General features: G+C 38.3%; 1 protein-coding gene across 1 annotated transcript in view; it reads right to left on the reverse strand.

Moving 5' to 3' along the window:
* fryl (furry homolog, like) overlaps nucleotides 1–10869 on the reverse strand; it is a 54064-nt gene extending 43195 nt beyond the window's left edge. The window contains exons 1-2 of the mRNA XM_028404106.1: nucleotides 10723–10869; nucleotides 3098–3168 (exon numbers count right to left, since the gene is read on the reverse strand). The gene's annotated coding sequence lies outside the window, so the exon portion shown is untranslated. The remainder of the gene's footprint in view (nucleotides 1–3097; nucleotides 3169–10722) is intronic.
* Between the last annotated feature and the right edge of the window lie 2244 nt (nucleotides 10870–13113).

The following is a 13113-nucleotide window of genomic DNA, read 5'->3' on the forward strand; positions in this document are numbered from 1 at the left end:
CTGCTGCTTGACTCTGCTGAGGAGAAACAGAATGAGGAAAATGATGGTGTCTGTGAAACGGGCTGATGACAGAATGCTGTGCTCTGCTTGGATGCAGCAGCTTCTACCTGCAGCAAACGCAAGCCTTCCAAATACCCCTAGCTGCAGAGTAAGAGGGACTACACAGTGCTGACTCCCCGAAAAGCTCACCACCTAAAGAAATCATCAATTTGCTGTTCTCTTGGACTAAGTGCAAAAATTAATAAGCCTTCCAAGCACAAACACAGCCAGACCCAAACAGATATACAAAGCTAGATCACTCTGCAGAAAATACAGATGACCATAGCACCAGTGTGCAGGAATCTATCAAAACCTTTAAAAAAAACATTTTCCTGCAGTTTCAGCATTGAGTATCAACTGCAATAAAGCAATTGTGCAATACAAATTTGCAACACTTTGTTTAACTTTAGCTCTTATTGAGACTCAATTAATCATTTTGTTATCAGAAGGAATGAAGCAATTCTGTGCAATATGAAGGGAAAGGTTGTGTAGAAGATACCAAAAGGAATTAATTTCTTTTCAACTTCTTTTTGTTTGTGATCTTATTGACATACATGGATTTTGGTTGCAAACCCCTTACATATACTAATGTGTTGCTGCATGGCAGGAAAAACTTGGTGCTACATGTCCCACACAAAAGACAGATCCAAAAGCAAGCTACATTTACACAATCCCTAGCCTATTCAAAAAAAAGTTGATTTTTTTTATCATGAAATTTTTTTCCCAGTCAGCTATTGAAGCATACATTTAAAATTGATCAAACTAGTTATGCTAGACATCTGTTATTGTAATGCCTAAACACAATGCTGGTAGATTAAACACCAATGACACATAAGGGTCCCACATAGTCATGCTAAGATGACCACATCCTTCACAGTTTTTTCTGTACAAGAGCAACACTAATGAGAAACAAAATGTGTGTAAGACTAGTAAGTATGGTAAGAAATGTACTGAGGAAGTGACTAGACCTTCTACCAATGTGTGATAATGTCCGTGAGATGACATAACTGTTTCAGTGCATGAACTATGCCAAACAACACACTACATTTTCTCCCCAGTTCTTTGCCTGTGTGACAACTGAACATTTTCAGAGTGCTCAGAAAAGCATGTCTTCTTCATTTTGAAATGAAAAGAAATGCACTCAGAGGCAAACTTGCAGAAAACATAACAAGCAGCAAGACAACAAAAAAATCTAACGGGGAAAAGAAGAGGAACATGCTTTGAGTTCTAAGGTGGGACAATAAGGAGGCCTAAGCACAGAGGCACAGAGGCTGAAGCTGCACATCTTGTTAGAATCACTAAATAAGTCAGAAAGCTGGAGAGAGAGGGATGACTGATGAGGCAAAGATAGTCATCACTCGCCTGAGCACCACAATGGTCAGTGGAGGCAGCTGTGGTTTGCTGGGGCCAGGTCTGTGGTGCTGTTGAGTTAGAACAATACCCCTGCACAGGAGGCCCAGATCCCAATCAGCCCAGGAATGTGGAAGAGGAAGCTCTGGGAACAATGTACAGCGTTCCTAGGCCATTCTGAGTCCCACCCGTTTCTGCCTTGTTCTGCTTTCAAGCAGGCGAAAACAGGAAACCTAGTGGGCTTGCGCCCAGAAGTCTGGGTCTGTTCTGCAGTCAGCTGAGGGGGCTGCTCAGGACACTGTCAGCACTAAATCTACTAGTCATTGTGATTGCCATGTGCGCATTAAGCTGTTACTTCTGAATATGAGTAAACAGCTTGAGGTCCATGTCAGGCAACTGCATGTCAAAACAATGTTACGCTGCCCCCTAATGGTGTACAAAGACACTACACTGTCAAGCTTCACTCCTGCCTTCCTGTTCAAGGCACTAAACTGTATTCTACAATTATACAGGCTCAAATGTTTTTATAGACATGTGATGTTCTTGTTGCATCTTTATAGGAATGTTTTCATATCATTTTAAATTGACTTGCTTTAAATTGAGTTTGCTCCTTGATGTTACAGTCTTACTCAGTTAATAAGATCTATACTCACATTTTTTGGAAATTAAATTAATATAGTGTATTCAGTCAAGGTTGTGTGTATGGATCAATGAGTATAATAGAGACAACAAAAAATGAAAGTGTTTTATGTATAGTCCTATAGCAACTGTAGAAAGTTTAATATTCAGATCAGACTCAATTGTCATCCATGGATCACATCTAATGTTCAGATTTGACACTACTGCCCAATACTATTTAGCACTTTTCCCATTTTTTGCCCATCTTTCTTCCTTCTGCTTGAAATGTTTACATATGTACACCTGAGCTGAGATTTTCATCTGCAACTAAGACCAATAATCACTTAAGATCCAGCTATTTAGACAAATAGATCAAGCTGGTTCTGCCCAGTTGTAAGTCAACCGACAGAGATTGGTTGTCACTGATGAAGAATGTGACCTAACCAGACTCTGCATCCAAACTGTCCTCTTTTCTGTCTTGGCCCGCTGTGAGATGATTCTCCTCTCTTAGAGGCCACAAATACACACAGAAACATTGTAACTAAATTTTGATCACCCCTGCACCTTCTGGCCTATTTTTTCTGTGAAAACATCTTTTCATCTTTTTGTTCTATTGATGCTATGCACATCTAAGCCAGCTAAGCCATCTTATAACACCGACTATTAGACCCTGTGTGGGACCATTCTAGTTAATGTTTTGTGTTGTAAGCTATTCACATAATAACAGGTCTACTCCTTTCAATACATTTCTGTTTCCACTGCACAGCTGCCACTGTGTGACATCAAACAAATAATTATATATATTATATTAATACAATATGACTTAAAATATTATATTATATTACAAGTCATATTGTCTTGCTTTTAGTCTATATGGAATGCTCTGTAAATGCAGGTATGCTTGCAGACATTTGACAGAATGCAAAATTAAGTCATCTCAGTGGACCAAGATGTCAGCGAGAAAACAAGACTGAAACCTCTACGTTGCCACTTTTACAATTCAGAAAAAACAAACACAGAGATTATTTCAACACCCTGTTCGTTCCCACAGTACTTAGCTTGCACAGCCCCGTTAACCAATCCACTGTACCTTAAGGCCATAGAGCAGGGGCTGGAACTGGAAAGACACAGGAGGCCTCAGAAATTTCACGGCCCAAGAATCTGAAACACACAGAAAAACACCGAAGAGAATTGATATGACATTTGATTTACAAACCACCATCAGTGTCATTCAGCAATAATAAGTCCTATACTCTTTATAACTATATATAAAAGGTAGAAACATCTGCATGTTAGACCTTTATAGTTCCTCTGGTTGGGTGCATTTCTTATATAGCCCTATGTATTTCACACCAATAACTTTGTTGATGACATAATGAATTCCGTTTTTTTAAGATGATGATACAGTTATGAATTGTGTTAGTTATTCTTTACTCTGCCAGAGATCAACATCCTAAGTATAAACAAGACAGAGCACTGCTGGGCAGTTCAGCCTTGATCACAGCAAAGTGATAGGTCAGCTTACTGCTGGCTTCAGCCTGGTTTGTTCTGTATTGGGACAGGATTAAAACCTCCTCCTGAGTGGAGTATTAATCTGAAGATTACCCACTACATCCAAGAGGCAGTTGCATAAGCGCTCAGAGGCTCCAAAACTCTTATAGTGACTGAAAAGGACTCCTTTTATAGTCAAGTATTCTCATATTGATTGACACTGTCATAGTAGCTGTAAGTCAGTGTTGCATTTTTATAGGTTAAAGAAAAATGTGTTTGTTACATAAGCATAAGGCAATGACATTGCACTGACAAATAAAGAGTTAGCAAAGAAGTCAAGAAACCTCAAACCATTTTCAAGTCAAAGTCAAAAAGGAAGGAAGAACACACCACTAGTCACATAGCAGTCAAACAGAGAAGTTGAGGTGTGAGAACTTGAAAAGATGGTGAGAATAGGTCAGCGCAGATAGCAAGTCAAAACAAAAACCTTGACAAGCCAAAATTCATATTACCGACACACACATGCCTTTTTCCCACCCACCTCAAACAGTTCTCAGGAACCGTCACTTGTCTCACACTGATAAAAAAAAACTGAATAATACATCTGACTTCCTGTTCCAACTCAGCGACTCCAAAATACAAAAATGTGACCACAGAAAAAGGTTAAGCCGAACTCTGCGCATGTTCTGAATGCTGTAGCAAAAATCAAGCCACAGACTGAGCTCCCGCCCAAGCACCCTAAGACATGCTTTTTCTCTAAAATGTAAACTGACAAATTCTTCACACAAATAGTAAATTTTCCTGTTTATGTACTTTAGATTTTTAAATATTTCGCATTCAGATGTTATTACGACTCATGAGAAGAGTTAAAGGTCAGCAAAGTTCAAAATATCTTATCAATGGTTAACTTGGCTTCATCTATCAGTATCACCAGGAAGTTTTCTCAGGCAAGCAGCTAGGGTGCTCCATTTAGAAAATAGGAGATAACTCTGACAACAAGATTGCTCTATCTTAATGTGCTGTGTTCACTTTCTACTAGCCAACATCTTTCAATAGCCTGTAGCAGCCCTGTGTAGTTTACTGCAAGCTCACCATAGAGTTATATCAGTTGCACAACCACCATTGAAATTAAGAAAACAAACTCAAAAATGCCTGATCCTGTGTGTTTTTATACTAGTCTAAAAAAAAATCAGCAGCAGTAAATTGGACAAAGGGTAAAGGCCTATATCTGGCTCCCTCCAGCACTAAATGACAGGCCTGGCCTGTTGTAATCACTACTTCTTAAACGGAAACATTACTGGCTTCTTCTGACTGAGAAGGGAGGTGCATAAACAAACACCATTTTGTATGTTTCGACAGATATTCCCCTTAACTGTATCTCCTTCTTAATGACATATAGCCAGAAAATATTGAGTCAATTATGTGACGTCAATGCACCTAAACATGGCAAAAACACTGAGAACTCAGCTGAGGCCGACTTGAGGGCAAAGACAGGGTGGTTTCTTTGGCGAAAACAGGCCCAAACATCAATTATGCTCCAAACCCTCTTTGCAGAAGCCAAGGATAATCTTGCTCAGCAGGGCTCAATTATAGGTTACTCCTAGCTAGACTCTGTCCTCAATGTGCACTACATTATGCCAAGTCTTCAAATGCAATCAATGACAAGAATGCCCAACTCACAGCAAGTAATGTTAAGTGTTAATCGACAGTGTTCAAGAGGAGACATCTGAATGTTAGCTTTATGAGGGTCTGGCAAATGATAACCGACTGTTAATTCCTAAAAAAAAAACTGCAAAACCATCATTAACCCTCATGCATTGTTCGCAAACACTACCCTAATGTGTTGTTCGGGGACAAAAACGTCCCCTAACTTTAACGGTTTTAAAAATATATTAGATAAATATTTTTTTGAAATTTTTTTGCATAGACCTTTTAATTAACTTCAGTTCTAATCAACAGTAGTGAAAAAATCATTTTCCCCCAGGATTTTAACCCTTTAATCACCAATTTTATGAGGGGTGGTGCTGAAAATTGAAAAAAAAAAACACAAAATGGCTCATTTTTAATAGAAAAGGTGAATGTGGACTGGATTCTTTTGAACCTTTATTACAGTCTTGGTCATGTCAAACATCAGTAAAAAAATTGACTTGATTGCATTATTAGTTTTTGCACAGCACTGGATTTTCTTTTTTTCTCCCTAATGTGTTGTTCGGGGACAAAAACGTCCCCTAACTTTAACGGTTTTAAAAATATATTAGATAAATATATTTTTGAATTTTTTTTGCATAGACCTTTTCATTAACTTCAGTTCTAATCAACAGTAGTGAAAAAATCATTTTCCCCCAGGATTTTAACCCTTTAATCACCAATTTTATAAGGGGTGGTGCTGAAAATTGAAAAAAAAACACACAAAATGGCTCATTTTTAATAGAAAAGGTGAATGTGGACTGGATTCTTTTGAACCTTTATTACAGTCTTGGTCATGTCAAACATCAGTAAAAAAATTGACTTTATTGCATTATTAGTTTTTGCACAGCACTGGATTTTCTTTTTTTCTCCCTAATGTGTTGTTCAGGGACAAAAACGTCCCCCAACTTTAACGGTTTTAAAAATATATTAGATAAATATATTTTTGAATTTTTTTTGCATAGACCTTTTCATTAACTTCAGTTCTAATCAACAGTAGTGAAAAAATCATTTTCCCCCAGGATTTTAACCCTTTAATCACCAATTTTATGAGGGGTGGTGCTGAAAATTGAAAAAAAAAAAACACAAAATGGCTCATTTTTAATAGAAAAGGTGAATGTGGACTGGATTCTTTTGAACCTTTATTACAGTCTTGGTCATGTCAAACATCAGTAAAAAAATTGACTTTATTGCATTATTAGTTTTTGCACAGCACTGGATTTTCTTTTTTTCTCCCATTTTGTCCCATAGACTTACATTATAAACACACTTTTTTTGACTGCACAGCCATGGCACTACATAATCATGCATTCTTGATTGTTGGTGGTTTACCCTGTTGGTAGGAGGTAACATTTGTGATTTTTACAGTTAACAACTTAATTACCATATTAACCCTTTACCTGCAGGCCTGTGCTCATGTAGTGTAGTTTCTGGCTTGTATATGGAGTTATAGGGAGTATTTTAGCACATAATTGTGTGTCTACACACTGTGTGTGTATGTTAGAGAGGAAGAGAGCCATTTGCACACTGATCTTGTTGTCTGTGAGTACACACAACCACAGAGTCTTCATAGTAAACAAAAACAAAGAAAGTGTTGCTATGCACGTGTGGCCCTTTGATGTCTACAGGTGCAGACTAAACAAAACAAAAAGGCAAGTGGTCTTACATGTGACCTTGTGGTCATTTGATGGTGAGAAGAGCAGAAAGCAACATGAAGAGAGGATTCACTTGTGCACAATCTCTGGAAATGATTGTGCAGCCTGGCTCTATGAAGGGCCAGGCTGTGAAGCTGTGAAGGCTGCACAAGTAGATCCGTCACTTGTTCACAAGCGAATCCTTCATTCGTTCACAAGTGAATCCTTCACTCATGCACAGGTGAATCCTCTCTTCATGCTGCTTGCTGCTCTTGTCACCATTAAATGACCAGGAGGATGCATGCAAGTCCACTAGTGTTTTTGTTTTGTTTAGTCTGAACCTCTCAGCATCAAAGGGCCCGGCACTTACTTTTAGGGCTGCAACAAATTTACTTTACTTTACTTTACTAAACTACTTTTAATACTAATTTTAGTAGGGGACTAAACTGTAGATTAGATTTGGTTAGTCAATGATTATTTATTATGTTATCAAGTTATCTATCTATGGTGTCTATTTAGTAACATGCACATGTACGTATGGTCGTGTGGAGCGCAACACACCATGGAAAAGGGGCACTTAGACCTCACTTAGACTAATTCAGTGATCTCAACTGAGACACTAACCTAAAAGTAAAGTCACTCTACTGGAGGACGTGTTTTCCGAAAGCTAAAAAAAAAAAAAAAACAGCTATTTTACCCATCCACAACTTCAGACGCCAGAACTCCTGGATGTTTTCATTTTACATGCTTATGCATTGCCGTTGTACGTCTGAATTAGGTACACTTCACTTACTTAGTAACTTTATTTTCCTGACTTTCCTTCCCTGACAGTGTGCAAATGGCTCTCTTCCTCTCTAACATACACACACAGTGTGTAGACACACAATTATGTGCTAAAATACTCCCTATAACTCCATATACTTAAGCCAGAAACTACAGTACATGAGCACAGGCCTGCAGGTAAAGGGTTAATATGGTAATTAAGTTGTTAACTGTAAAAATCACAAATGTTACCTCCTACCAACAGGGTAAACCACCAACAATCAAGAATGCATGATTATTTCGTGCCATGGCTGTGCAGTCAAAAAAAGTGTGTTTATAATGTAAGTCTATGGGACAAAATGGGAGAAAAAAAGAAAATCCAGTGCTGTGCAAAAACTAATAATGCAATAAAGTCAATTTTTTTACTGATGTTTGACATGACCAAGACTATAATAAAGGTTAAAAAGAATCCAGTCCACATTCACCTTTTCTATTAAAAATGAGCCATTTTGTGTGTTTTTTTTTCAATTTTCAGCACCACCCCTTATAAAATTGGTGATTAAAGGGTTAAAATCCTGGGGGAAAATGATTTTTTCACTACTGTTGATTAGAACTGAAGTTAATTAAAAGGTCTATGCAAAAAAATTTCAAAAAAATATTTATCTAATATATTTTTAAAACCGTTAAAGTTAGGGGACGTTTTTGTCCCCGAACAACACATTAGGGGGTAAAATTTGCCCACAGTGTACCGTTGACCTATGAAAAATTTTAAAATCATATTAACAAAATTTATGTAAAATTAAGCTTATTGAGGAAAAATGATTCAATTTGTCCACATATTGACAAAGTTATGGCCAAAATAAACAGAAAAATTTCTCTCAGAGGACAAAAATGTCCCGAACAACGCATGAGGGTTAAAAATATACATCTGCCCATTTCAAACTGCCCCAGTTTATTTTAACATTTTTGTTATCAGTCATTATGGTACAACCCTCATGGTTTTTTACCAACTGGTGAATATTCTTATCTCCACACTGTTGCAGGAAGCCTTGCGATGCTATGCTGTGTGTGAATTTCGAGCAAACAGAATGAAAAAACACAACAGCAACGTTTAATGTCTAATAAACATAACATGCCTTGGTTTTAATGTTCAGAGCAGGACAATGCAACATCAAAAATGGGTGTTAGTATGCATATTTGGGACAATAATTAACTGAAGAGCAAAGTTTTAAACCAATTGCATTATTTGTTCAGTGGCCCAGTTAATAATTTAGCCATGTGCAAACATAAACAGACACCTGGATCCAACTGTCCAGTCTAAGGAAGAGGGTCGTCTGCTGTAATCACACCAAATATATGGAGACGTCATAAGTTCTGGAGAGGTTTCCTAAGAATTGTTGCTCATGAGCAACTGCTCATGGGGCTATCATAGCAGCAGGTGTTTAAAGAAATGCCCTGCACTAAAAAAGTGAGCAAAATTCTAGTTATAAAAAAGAAAAATATAGAGAGAAAATCTCATATAGCAAAATAATTATGTGGGGTAACATGTCCAGTCTGCAAATTACAGGTAGTAAGACGTCTAAAAACAGCATTGCAACTGATCATCACTGGACAATGTGACCCAAACTAACAACGTTTAGCATCAATAGGACGGTGGGATAAAAAGTTAAACAACTGAGTTGTGTGATGTTTGCAGTAGGATAGTATTTTTGTAGCCATCGGTGAAATGCTGAGTTAACACTTAATCCTTGCAGGGGGCCCGCTTAGTGAGAGGCCACTGTGGGGGTGTTTTACATAGCTTGGCTGTTCATCCCCATACCCTTCAATGCCATTAATGTCTTACCAGATTAAGGCAAACACACTAATTCACTGGAATTATGCCCCAGATAATCATAGATAGATGCCTGTCTGCAATGTAGGGAGATTCCCTCTAGTTACTGCATGTACTAGGGAACACAATACACATCTATACAGCCTTCAGAGGCTTATCCTGGCAGTAAAATTTTGTGTGTAAAATGCTTAAACTATCCGACAGATCATATTGTACATTGAGGCAACAGTATAAGAAATGTAACTCCCTTACAACCCCTAACATTCACATACACAATGAATGTTCCAATCAGTCAGTGTATGGTTCACCTTACTGTGAACACAAACTGTTTTTTCTCCTGTCACTGCGCCTGCCTCTGACATAGTTTGGCCATCTCCACCTCCAGCCACACAGCAGACTGACCAGATTCCTCTATGACTGTATCCAACTGAGACTGCTTGGGTCACTACGGGAAATGAACAAAGCTTCATTGTATGTCTTATGCACTGAAGAGGGAGAATGAAGTCTTTGGGAGGAATGTTAGATGCAAAGCTGACAGTTCTCTCACTGTTGAGCCTATGCAAAACACCAACGATGCTGGGAAAGGTTACACCACCATCCTTACAAGAGTGGCCTTATAAGAGCAAAAAAGTTTAACTTAGATATTAACAACAGGCTTTATTACGTTGACTTATGCCCTAAATACATGTAAACAACTCGGTTAACTGTGCGTGTGTAATTATTTGTATTGCTGCAGGTTATCATATTACAACAAGTTTGCTAAAATTGTTATCTAACAAGCATCGTTTTCACTATCATGGTAACACAATAACAAAAAGAGAACTAGCTCCTGGCTAACATATAGTGGAATATGGTTCAATGTAGCCTTTAGTTAGCAACTAGCCTGATGTTTTTACTGTATGGAGGAAACTGCTAATATTGAGCAGAAAGCTAACTAGCAGCAGCAACTTGCTTTAGCTGACCAGCCAGTTGTCAACTATAAGTTAACGTTCAGCATGCTAATATTTTAGCATTGTTGAGAGAAAGGCTAGCTTCCTGCCAGCAATTAAACGAATGACAACAACAATCTGTTCGCGCTTGCGATTAAACTTGCAAGGTAGGTAGACGATTAACTCACATTAGCAGCACAGCAGCCAAACTCCTTCTTTAGCATGCTACGGCAGCCAATTTTGGTACCACAGTTGGAAAGCTAATGTTAACCGCAACGACAAAGTTAATCGCGGAACTTGGCGTAAGCCAACGTTGACTACATTAGACAGCAAATGCCGTGTCCTCATTTACTCTATTATTCAATAAGCTGGCGTTACTCACAACTTTTGTTTCTTCTCCCTTCAGTTGGGCTAGGCAGCTAGCTTGCAGTCGTTCTTTTCATTTGCCGAACAAGCTTCAACGTCCTGGCCCTCCTCCATTGGAAGGATTTGCGTAGTGGTGTGATTTTTTTTTCTCAGACTGTTTCGGCGTTGGAAGAGCTCCACTGTCAGAGCCTGTTTGTCCCGCCTACCACGTTAGGATTGGTTGTTGTAGTTTACGCCTACATAACATACAGCTTTCTATTTGACAAATTAGGTGTCAATCTTAGACCAGACGACATGTTGATTGGATGACATCTTTTTTGGGGGTTGACATTTACAGGAGTCTACTTTGACGTATCACCCAGCGTGCCCCGATTACTGCGTAAGTTTATTTTAAAGATGTTAAAAACACACACACACACACACACATAGGCCTCACAAATTATATAAATAGTTCGGGCACAGTGAGTTTTATCAGTTTAAACATAGATTGTAGCAAAATCCCAGTTCCTATGTGGTTGTTTCTGTACATCCACCATGTTGAGATGTTTTTTTTAGCACAACCCTAAATTTGTATCAGTTCTACGCAATAACAAAATATGAGACAGTGCATATATACAATCTCCACCTGCTAAAATGTTATTATCGAGAACCATGCATTGCTGCAATCAAGAACTGTTAAACATAAAAACAAAGCATGCTAAAACAGATAGAATTTTATATTATAATGTGCATATGTATGTATGCTTGTATGCATGGCTCAAATCAAAGCTTTGTGTCTAAATACAATTTAGTGAACTGATAGCTGATGTTTGGGACTTGGGGAATAATGTCAACTGGCAGTGATATTGTGTGTGCTGGTTGTTTGAAGTTATATTTTAGGATATATATCTTCTTTGTGGTGGTAAATCATTAACCAAGTGACCTCTGCTTCCTTCCTTTGTTACACTCTCCATAAAGACTTTGCACTTGTACCCATAGTTGGGTACTTATTAGGATATAACTGCAAATACTAGCTTTCCTTTACTATTATTGAAAGATAGGTGCTCCCCCTAGTGGATATGTGAGGAATGATGAAGAGAGTAAAAGACACTTCAGACATAAGTTGGTACAGTGTTTTAGTGCGTTTAACAAATGGAAAAGCTGAAACTGATGGATCCACACTGGATGTTGCTGCATCACTGTTTTAAAATGAAAAATAAAAACTAAATACATAAAAGTACATTCAGGGTGGTTTAAAAATGTGTCTCCTGATGTACAGCAGCACTGACAAATATGGCTGTCAAGCTGCCTGTACTAAAAGCATACTGCTCCTTTAAATGGAGAAGCAAAATCGAACGTTCAACTTCTTTCACGTCATGAGCGATTTTAGTCGCTCTTGGTGTGAACGCAGGGTTTTAGGCTTTTTCTGCAGGTGCTTCTTGAGCTTTTTTTCTTCACACACATGGTGGCACGGTCTGTAGACATAACATTCTGGTAAATGACATGCAGCAGAGGCATGAGGAAAAATAAAAAAATAGCAAATACATTAGTGAGTTGGGCCAAAATGACTTGTTACAGTGACCTTTGACCATTTATGCATTAGCCTTTTGAGCAGAAAAGTTATAAAAATGCTGCTGTCAGTCTTCTGATAATCAGCCTTTCTCTTCACAGAATATGTGCACATCAACAAAAATCTAAAAAACAAAAATCTAAACTCAGTGTGTCTTCACCTCTGCCTAGGACCAAAAGGACCTCCTCTAGCCCAGGGATGTCCAAATCCTGGTCTAGCCTCAATGCCAAGCTTCTGCAACCTGCTTCGACAAGTTCCAACATAGGAAGCTTTTCCCACTGCATGACCAAGGATCCCCGCAACTGAAGAATAAATGAGGACCGGTTGCTACTTTCAAACAGGAGTTTCAAATAATGTAAAGTATGGTACAAACCTGCTTTGGAAAGAGACCAACTCAAGGTGATGACTTCCAATCAGAATTCTTTTATATATCACTGAGAAGAATTTTTAAGGTGTGTTCTCTAGCAGAGGAGAGTTTCAATCCATCGACCTCTGGGTTATGGGCCCGCTGCGCCACTCTGCTGGATAAAACAAACACCTGAAAATGTTAGTGCTCCCTGTGACAGCCATGCTTAAAAATAGGTTAAAGATGGAAAAAAACACACAGTGGTCTGGAGGTGATCAAAGACCGGGACATGACACATATTTTAGTATTTTAGCTACATTCTTGGTTCAATCAGACAGACGAAATGACACCTTAGTGTTCAAGGTGACAATAATTTTTATTTATTTCTTATCGATGCACAAAGGTGATGTCAGTGTTTTAGCTGATTAAACACCGTTTTCCTGTGATAGAGATTCTTCCATGCATCAGCTCAGCCTGACTGGACTTTGAGCTGTGAAGTAGTGAGAGTCAAT

Source organism: Parambassis ranga, chromosome 4 (assembly GCF_900634625.1).
Source record: "Parambassis ranga chromosome 4, fParRan2.1, whole genome shotgun sequence".
Taxonomy (NCBI): domain Eukaryota; kingdom Metazoa; phylum Chordata; class Actinopteri; family Ambassidae; genus Parambassis; species Parambassis ranga.